This window comes from Physeter macrocephalus, chromosome 18 (genome assembly GCF_002837175.3).
Source record: "Physeter macrocephalus isolate SW-GA chromosome 18, ASM283717v5, whole genome shotgun sequence".
NCBI lineage: Eukaryota > Metazoa > Chordata > Mammalia > Artiodactyla > Physeteridae > Physeter > Physeter macrocephalus.
Window position 1 is genome coordinate 40,516,010 of NC_041231.1, and position 9,943 is coordinate 40,525,952.

Here is a 9,943-nt window from a genome sequence, read left to right on the forward strand (position 1 = left end):
CACAACAGGGAGAGGCCCGCTTACCGCAAAAAAAAAAAAAAAAAAAAAAAAAAAAAAAATCGGATTGTTTATTGAATTGTAAGAATTTTTATGTACAAATCCTTTATTATACATATATTTTGCAATTATTTTTCCCCCAGTTTGTGGCTTTTCTTTTTCTTAATGGGATCTTTGAAGAGAAAACGCTTTTAAACTTTGATACAGTCGCAGTTTATTGATTTTTTTCTTTTGTTGTTTGTGCTTTTTGGGGGGTCATATCTAAAAAACCTTTGCCAACCGAGGTCAAAAACATTTTCTCCTTTTTTTCTTACATGTTTTGAAATTTTAGCTCTTATATTTAACTTAATGATTCCTTTTGAGTTTTTATGTATGGTGTGAGGTAAAAGTTGAGGTCTATGTTTATCATGTTCCTCTGACTTCTCTATTGGATCTAGAAGCTCAATCTGATTCAGGTTTGATTTTTTTTGTTTGTTTGTTTGCAAGATTGTTTCATAGTTGGCGTTCTGTTCTTCCATCATTAGGCAAGTAACCTTTCAGCTTGTTTTTTTTGTGATTGGTGTAAACTGTTTGTTGATGGTCAACACTCAGATCCATTAATTGTATCAGAGATTCTGTCATTCCTTCATCATGTATTAGCTGGATTACTTTCACTAAAAGAACTCCTTATCTTCTGTTTCCTTATTCAGTGGTATAGTTGTGTATGATCTCTTTAGTTACAAATGCAGTGACTGTTGTTATTAACAAGTCGTTTGGGTTATTTTTCCTAATGCACCATTTCCCAGATGACTTGGCAGACAAAGAGTTTCAACTAATTAGCAAGCTGAGTTTTTTTTTTTTTTTTCTTCCTCTGTCTCTGCATTAATGGCTTATGAACAAATCCTTCTGTTGGAAACTCTGTAAAGTGTTCTCCTTGGCTTCTTTGTAGGCAAAGACTGTATGTATCCTGAATTATTGGTTTATAATAGCACATTGCAAGCTTGACCTTATCTTTTCCCAGCATAGTATTTTATACTGAATATATAGTAATTGCTTGCTTTTCTGTTTTTACAGCTCTGATTTATGATGCTGCTGTCTCTTATGCTGCTTTATTGTTATGAAAAGGTTTTCTGTTCTTTTCTTGATCTTAAGTGTAATTAAGAAAAGTTATAAAGTTGACATACATTCTACTGAGTTTTTACTATTTTTTTTTTCATTTTTTGTACCTTAGTTATTAACCCTGTTTTCAGAATTCTCCCTAAATGGGATGATTTCTTTTTCTTTTTTTTGGCTGTCAGTGTATCTCTTTTAAATACTAATCTAACGTCACAGTAACTCTGTAGTGTTTTGTAAGTAGATGTACCTCTTTTTTTTTTTTGTGGTACGCAGGTCTCTCACTGTTGTGGCCTCTCCTGTTGCAGAGCACAGGCTCCGGACACACAGGCTCAGCGGCCACGGCTCACGGGCCTAGCCGCTCTGCGGCATGTGGGATCTTCCCGGACCAGGGCACAAACCCGTGTCCCCTGCATCGGCAGGCAGACTCTCAACCACTGCGCCACCAGGGAAGCCCAGATGTACCTCTTAATTGGAGCTGTATGTAGCAGATGCTTAGAGTGGTCAGAACTAAGTGAATGAATGGGGCCAGGGGTGGGGAAAATTTCTATACTAATTGATCAGCCTAGATTTAGTGACTTTGTTTCCTTTGGATAATACCCAGAAGTGGAATTGCTGGATTGTATGATAGTTCTATTTTTAGTTTTTTGAGGAATCTCCATGCTGTTTTCTATAGTGGCTGCACAATTTACATTTTTACCAACAATGCACAAGGATTCCCTTTTCTCCACATTCTCACCAGCACTTGTTATCTCTTATCTTTTTGATAATAGCCACCCCAGCAGGTGTGAGGTGATATCTCATTGTGGTTTTGATTTTCATTTTCGTGCTGATTAGTGATGTTGAGCATCTTTTCATGTATCTGTTGGCCATCTGTATGTCTTTGGAATAAAGGTCTATTTAGTTCTATGATTGGTTAAATTTAAAGAAACATAATGAAAAAGGAACAGTTCTTTAGTCCATCAAGACTGATTACCAAGATCTCAGTATCGAAGTCTAATTAACTGAGCAAACTTAGTTTTGAAATATTTTGCCTGGTCACATAAGTAGTGGACTGTGTAAAGTGAAATCAAAATCATTTTAAGGTTTTATTTTATTCTTTTGTATTCTGTTGGGATACAGACACTGAAATGTGTTTCAGAGGAAGACTAGGATGGTGAGGGAACTCAGGACCTGTCTTAGGGAGAATTGTTCTTTCAGCTATGTGAAGGGCTCTTGTATGCGTGAAGGTGCAAACTCATTCTGAACGGGCAATGGCTATGGGTAGAAACCATTGGAAGTTGGGGGCAGTTCAAAGACAGACTGTGTGGTGCAGCTGCTCAGAAGTAGAACAGATTGTCACAGAAGGTATTCATGGGAGTTTTCTGTACTGTATCATTGATGGTGTTGGAACACAGAATGGACAACTTACTCAGGGATGGGCGGGGAGAGACTTGTTAGAGAAGCACCATAGGTTAAGGGAGAGATGTTATTGGTGGAAATATTGGGGCATGAGAATGGTGTATAATCACAGAACTGTGAGGGTCATTGGACTAGATGTGACCTATTGAAGTTTTTTCTAACTTTCAGATTCACCAATATCAGTTATTTAGTGAGAAAAAGAAAGATTTAAAAACAATCATCCAGGCAGGCAGTTGACTTAATGTATTGTAAACATGTAGTGCTAGGTATAGTTCCTGATGGCATTAAGCAAATGTTTGAAATTGAGACAGTGATGTGAGCATAAAGTATTTAATTGTTTGGGGGAAAAAACGAGTAAAGGGAAAAAGGTTTATATGTTGAACTTCATTATTCATTTGAGTAAGGTGGAAAAAGTATTTTATTCTCTTCATACTTCACTCCACTCCATCAGTATTCCTCCAAAATTGCAAGGTTGACCGGGTAACCCCACAGTAGTAATTTTTATTTATTGGGTTTATTCACATGTTTTACAAGGTGTGCTGATGTCTAAATTCCCAAGGCCAAAATTCCATGATGTTTAGTTCTCATTAGAGGATTTGTTAAAATGGGAGAAACTTTCCCTCCCTCCCTTTCTTTCTTTTTTTTTTTTTCTCCCTCCCTTTCTTGACAAGACTTTTTCATTAAGGTGGCTCTTTGAAGTCTAACTGGCAATCTGAATTTGTTTGACATTTTGTTAAACATTCAAGCAAGAGCAGTACTCTGGTGTTTGAATAGCTTATTGATTTTTTTTCTTAAAAGATTGCTTTGAGAGGAATTTGAAGTAAGCTTATGACTTTTTGGTAGTTAGATTTGACATTAAGCCTCTTCCAGCATTGGATTTTGGTTTCCAAGTCAGCAAGGACTGACTGAGTGTCCTATTTGTCTGACATCTGACTGGTGGGCATGAAATTCCAACTTGATATATCTAAGCCTGGGATAATCTTCAAATTATCATTTTGGAGGAATTGAATGTGAGTTTAAACAACTGAGTTGAGTTCTCTTTTCTACTTTAATAGAAAATAATACTGCATTTATAATCTCATATCCTATAAGAAAATACTGAAGAAAACATGTTAATGATTTATAGGGTGTACTTTGAGTTGTTATTATCTTTATGATGATGTTTTTCCTGAGTGAGTGGCTGTGTTTTGACCAACTAGTTCATTTATTTATTTTCTAAACAGTTTAAATACAATTAAAGTAATAACCATGTCTCCCTCCCACCCCTCATCCTAAAAAACAACCAGCCTTTGGAATGTAAGTCAGAACAGTTTTCATAGATGGTGCTGGAAATTTTTTCCCTCTGAAAGAGACATTAATCACCAGTTATTTACCTCAAGCCTACCTTTTGTTAACTTGCAGATAGCAAAGTTTTGATTTCTTTTCAGTTTGTTTTGATGACTTCAGGCACCTGTCTCTGTTTCAAACTGAAAGAAGTTTTATACTTTGTAAAAACTATTTTTTCTTATAAAATATGAAAATTAGTGCAGCATAGTCAGTGTTGTTAAGGATTGAATATCATGTAGATAATTTTGTACTACACGCTAAAAAGTGGAATTGGTTAAGTGCTAATCTTAGAAAACTGGTAACCTTTGTAGTACCGTATTTAAGTTTACTTAAATAATAATTTAATGGCAGGAAAAATAACATCATTTTTAGGGAAAGAATAGAAAAGTGGGGGAGGAGGCATTTTTTTTGTTTAAAAAGTATGTAGATTTAACCAAAAATCTCTCTATATTTAGCATAGGCACTTCTAGTTTTTAGAGGATGTTCACTGTATATATTAAATATATGTCGGTATTGAAATCGACAAAAGCAAATAAGCTGCAACTAAGTTAAGGTTTTGGTTTTGCATCTTGCATATGAATTTATTTATTTATCTATTTATCTATCTTATTTATTTATTCATTCATTCATTCATGGCTGTGTTGGGTCTTCATTGCTGCGCATAGGCTTTTCTCTAGTGTGGCAAGCAGGGGCTACTCTTCATTGCGGTGCGCAGGCTTCTTATTGTGGTGGCTTCTCTTGTTGAGGAGCATGGGCCCTAGAGCACGTGGGTTTCAGTGGTTGCGGCTCGTGGGCTCAGTAGTTGTGGCTCGTGGGCTCTAGGGTGCAGGATCAGTAGTTGTGACGTATGGGCTTAGTTGCTCTGTGGCATGTGGAATCTTCTTGGACCAGGGATCAAACCCATGTCCCCTGCATTGGTAGGCAGATTCTTAACCACTGTGCCACCAGGAAAGTCCCTTGCATATGAATTTAACTGGATTCCTAATTAGTTAGAATAATTTAGACTTTGTTTTTCTCATGCCTATTTAATACTTTGCACTGAATTATTTTATAGGTCTAACATGTTTGCAGCATATCTCCAGTAGTGACCAGAGGTTTACTCCTTTTTTGGAAGCACTTTATTTTATTTTATTTTATTTATTTATTTTTGGCTGTGTCAGGTCTTCATTGCTGCGTGCGGGCTTTCTCTAGTTGCGGCGAGCGCGGGCTACTCTTTGTTGTGGTACGCAGGCTTCTCATTGCAGTGGCTTCTCTTTGTTGCGGAGCATGGGTTCTAGGCGCGTGGGCTTTAGTAGTGGCTCACAGGCTCTAGAGTGCAGGCTCCGTAGTTGTGGCTTGTGGGCTCTAGCACGCAGGCTCAGTAGTTGTGGCGCACAGGCTTAGTTGCTCCACAGCATGTGGGATCTTCCCAGATCAGGGCTTCAACCCGTGCCCCCTGCATTGGCAGGCGTATTCTTAACCACTGTGCCACCAGGGAAGTCCCGGAAGCACTTACTTTAAAAGCTACTGAAGAGTTATTTTGTTTTCTGAATAATTTATGCTTTTTCTAAATAACTTATACTTGTTCCCTGTATCATTGTTATTAAATGTTCAGCATGCTTCTTAGGTTTGTGGACCACGACATAATGCCCCAGTGTTTTGCAGTAGACAGTCGCCATCTTGCTATTTTCCAGGGATGCCTCAGTGGGCAGCAGCATTGCCCTGGAGTTGGGAGGTGTTGAGAGACTGGTTTTGTCTGATCATGTAGTATGGATACATATAGTGATTTTGAGTGGTTATAGCCTATCCAAAGTTACTTGGCATTTATAGCTGATAATCTTTTAGGGCCTTAAATTCTTTTAAAAAATTCCAATGAATTAATCGTACTGCACACGTGATTATAGTCCAGGAGTCTGTGAAGTCTGACATAAAGCTATTTAAAAATACCTGTGCGCTTAATATAACAAAACAAAGCAGCAAATTCCCCAAAGCAATCCTGCCTTATAATCATGCCCTCCGTTGAAAGCTTTGAGGAGAAAGAGTGGGAGTTCAAGTTTGGTGAATGATTGGATAAAAGTCAAGCCTCCCAGAGGTCTGAAGACATCAATCACTGCAACTTTCCCTTGGTTCTCTTCTCGAGGCTTCTGAGGTAGGCAGAAGCCTCTTTACTCCCTTGGGTCAAAGGCTTTGTTTTTGTGCTTTCCTACTGATCCTAAGGTTTTCGGTGATGGCTGTTTATCACTGATTCTTTTTTTAGCCTTTTGACTGTTTTCTAAACTAACTCAATGTCTTTTCATTACACCAAAGAAAAATTAATAAAGAAATGTACTTTAATTTTTTGAAAAAATGTGTACTGTATAACTTTGCTAGGAGGAGTTAGGAGGATATTTGATAAGAAAAATAAAGAAATAAAGAGGGTGTTTCAACTACGTATGGTCTGGGAATTATTTTAGAAACAAAAGGTGTTTTCATTCTAATAAGAGCCTTGTTAAAGCAATAATAGCTAATATTCTTTGAGGACTTAGTTTGCTGTAAACTTTTACGTGCATTAATTAATTGAATAATCAAAGTAGCTGTATGGGATAGGTACTATTGTTAACATCTCCATTTTACAGAAGAGCCTACTGAGGCATAAATTGATTGTGTAATTTGCCCAAGGCCACACAGCAAGCAGGCTGTGCACCTGTCAAGCCTTAGCAGTCTGGCTTTTGAGGCCACATGCTTCCTTATCAGAACTGTCCAGTTATTTTTGATTTAATGTTGATCATTCATATACCTTGATTTCCTCCCTTTTAGAGACCTAAATTAACCACTTAAAATATTTTATTAAACTTCCTGAACTTTTGAAAGTTGTAATGTAGGTTTAGTAGCCTCTAAAATTTATGATCCCTAATAACTTCCTTAGCTGGGAAGACGTGGTTGTATGGAAACATGAGGTTTTAAACATATCTCTAATATTCTGATGGATAGGATTTATTAGGTACCTGCTGTAAGTGTAAATTATCATTTACTCTTCACAACAACTCTTTACCATATTCCCTATTTAACAGATAAGGAAACTGAGCTAGTAAGTGGTGGCCAGGGGATATAAGCTGGGTCTCATTTTTATAGTTAGTCTGGTCCATTATTTCACTATCTGCCATTCCCCGGCATGTGAATTTTGTTGTTCACTATTTAGAGAAACATTTGCCCAACTGATGAAGACAAAGGCACAAAGTCAAAGAGGAGTTCTCTTCCAGGCACCTGTATTGGCTTTACCGAGTGATCTTTTTCAAGATACTCTGCTGAACTTTGGGTAGAACAAATTTAGTTATACTCATTATTCAGCTTCAGTTGATTTTTCATTCTCTTCAAGAGAATAGTCGGCTTTTCAGATTCATCAAGAAAAAGAGGGAGAGGACTCAAATCAATAAAATTAGAAATGAAAAGGGAGAAGTTACAACGGACATCGCAGAAATACAAAGCATCATAAGAGACTATTACAAGCAACCATATGCGAATAAAATGGACAACCTGGAATAAATGGACAAATTCTTAGGAAGGTATAACTTTCCAAGACTGAACCAGGAAGAAACAGAAAATATGAACAGACCAATCTCAAGTAATGAATTGAAACACAGGGTTCCCTGGTGGCTCAGTGGTTGAGAGTCCGCCTGCCGATGCAGGGGACACAGGTTTGTGCCCTGGTCCGGGAAGATCCCACATGCCGTGGAGTGGCTAGGCCTGTGAGCCATGTCCGCTGACCCTGCGCGTCCGGAGCCTGTGCTCCGCAACGGGAGAGGCCAATCGCAGAAATACAAAGCATCATAAGAGACTATTACAAGCAACCATATGCGAATAAAATGGACAACCTGGAATAAATGGACAAATTCTTAGGAAGGTATAACTTTCCAAGACTGAACCAGGAAGAAACAGAAAATATGAACAGACCAATCTCAAGTAATGAATTGAAACTGTGATTAAAAATCTTCCAACAGGCTTCCCTGGTGGCTCAGTGGTTGAGAGTCCGCCTGCCGATGCAGGCCTGCGCGTCCGGAGCCTGTGCTCCGCAACGGGAGAGGCCACAACAGTGAAAGGTCCTGTGTAGCGCAAAAAACAAACAAACAAAAAAAACTTCCAACAAACAAAAGTCCAGGACCAGATGGCTTCACAGGTGAATTCTATCAAACATTTAGAGAAGAGCTTACACCCATCCTTCTGAAACTCTTCCAAAAAATTGCGGAGGAAGGAACACTTCCAAACTCATTCCATGAGGCCACCATCACCCTGATACCAAAACCAGACAAAGATACTACAAAAAAAGAAAATTAGAGACCAGTATCACTGATGAATATAGATGCAAAAATCCTCAACACAATACTAGCAAACAGAATCCAACAACACATTAAAAAGATCACATACCATGATCAAGCGAGATTTATCCCAGGGATACAAGGATTCATCAATATACGCAAATCAATCAATGTGATACACCATATTAACAAACTGAAGAGTAAAAATCATATGATCATCTCAATAGATGCAGAAAAAGCTTTTGACAAAATTCAACACCCATTTATGATAAAAACCAATCAACATGGTACACCATATCAACAAACTGAAGGAGAAAAACCATATGATTATCTCAATTGATGCAGAGAAAGCTTTTGACAAAATTCAACACCGATTTATGATCAAAACCCTGCAGAAAGTAGGTATAGAGGGAACTTTCTTCAACATAATAAAGGCCATATATGACAAACCCACAGGAAACATCATTCTCAATGGTGAAAAACTGAAAGCATTTCCTCTGAGATCAGGAAGAAGACACAGATGTCCACTCTCACCACTATTATTCAACATAGGTTTGGAGGTCCTAGCCCTGGCAATCAGAGAAGAAAAAAAATAAAAAGAATACACATTGGAAAAGAAGAAGTAAAACTGTCACTGTTCACAGATGACATGATACTATACATAGATAATCCTAAAGACACCACCAGAAAACTACCAGAGCTAATCAATGAATTTGGTAAAGTTGCAGGATACAAAATTAATGCACAGAAATCTCTTGCATTCCTATACACTAAGAACAAAAAGATCAGAAAGAGAAATTAAGGAAACAATCTCATTCACCATTGCAACAAAAAGAATAAAATACCTAGGAATAAGCCTACCAAAGGAGGTAAAAGACCTGTACTCAGAAAACTATAAGACACTGATGAAATAATTTAAAGATGATATAAACAGATGGAGAGATGTACTGTGTTCTTGGATTGGAAGAATCAACATGTTGAAAATGACTGTCCTGCACAAAGCAATGTACAGATTCAATGCAATCCTTACCAAACTACCAATAGCATTTTTAACAGAACTGGAACAAAAAAAATTTTTTTAACATCTTTATTGGAGTATAATTGCTTTACAATGGTGTGTTAGTTTCTGCTTATAACAAAGTGCATCAGTTATACATAAACATATGTTCCCACATCTCTTCCCTGTTGCGTCTCCCTCCCTCCCACCCTCCCTATCTCACCCCTCTAGGTGGTCACAAAGCACCGAGCTGATCTCCCTGTGCTATGCGGCTGCTTCCCACTAGCTATCTATTTTACGTTTGGTAGTGTATATATGTCCATGCCACTCTGTCACTTTGTCACAGCTTACCCTTCCCCCTCCCCATATCCTCAAGTCCATTCTCTAGTAGGTGTGTGTCTTTATTCCCATCTTGCCCTTAGGTTCTTCATGACCTTTTTTTTTCTTTTTTTGTTAGATTCCATATATATGTGTTAGCATACGGTATTTGTTTTTCTCTTTCTGACTTACTTCACTCTGTATGACAGACTCTAGGTCCATCCACCTCACTACAAATATCTCAATTTCGTTTCGAACAACCCAATCCAAACATGGGCAGAAGACCTAAATAGGCATTTCTCCAAAGAAGATATACAGATTGCCAACAAACACATGAAAGAATGCTCAACATCACTAATCATTATAGAATGCAAATCAAAACCACAATGAGGTATCACCTCACACTGGTCAGAATGGCCCTCATCAACAAATCTACAAACAATAAATGCTGGAGAGGGTGTGGAGAAAAGGGAACCCTCTTGCACTGTTGGTGGGAATGTAAATTGATACAGCCACTGTGGAGAACAGTATGGAAGTTCCT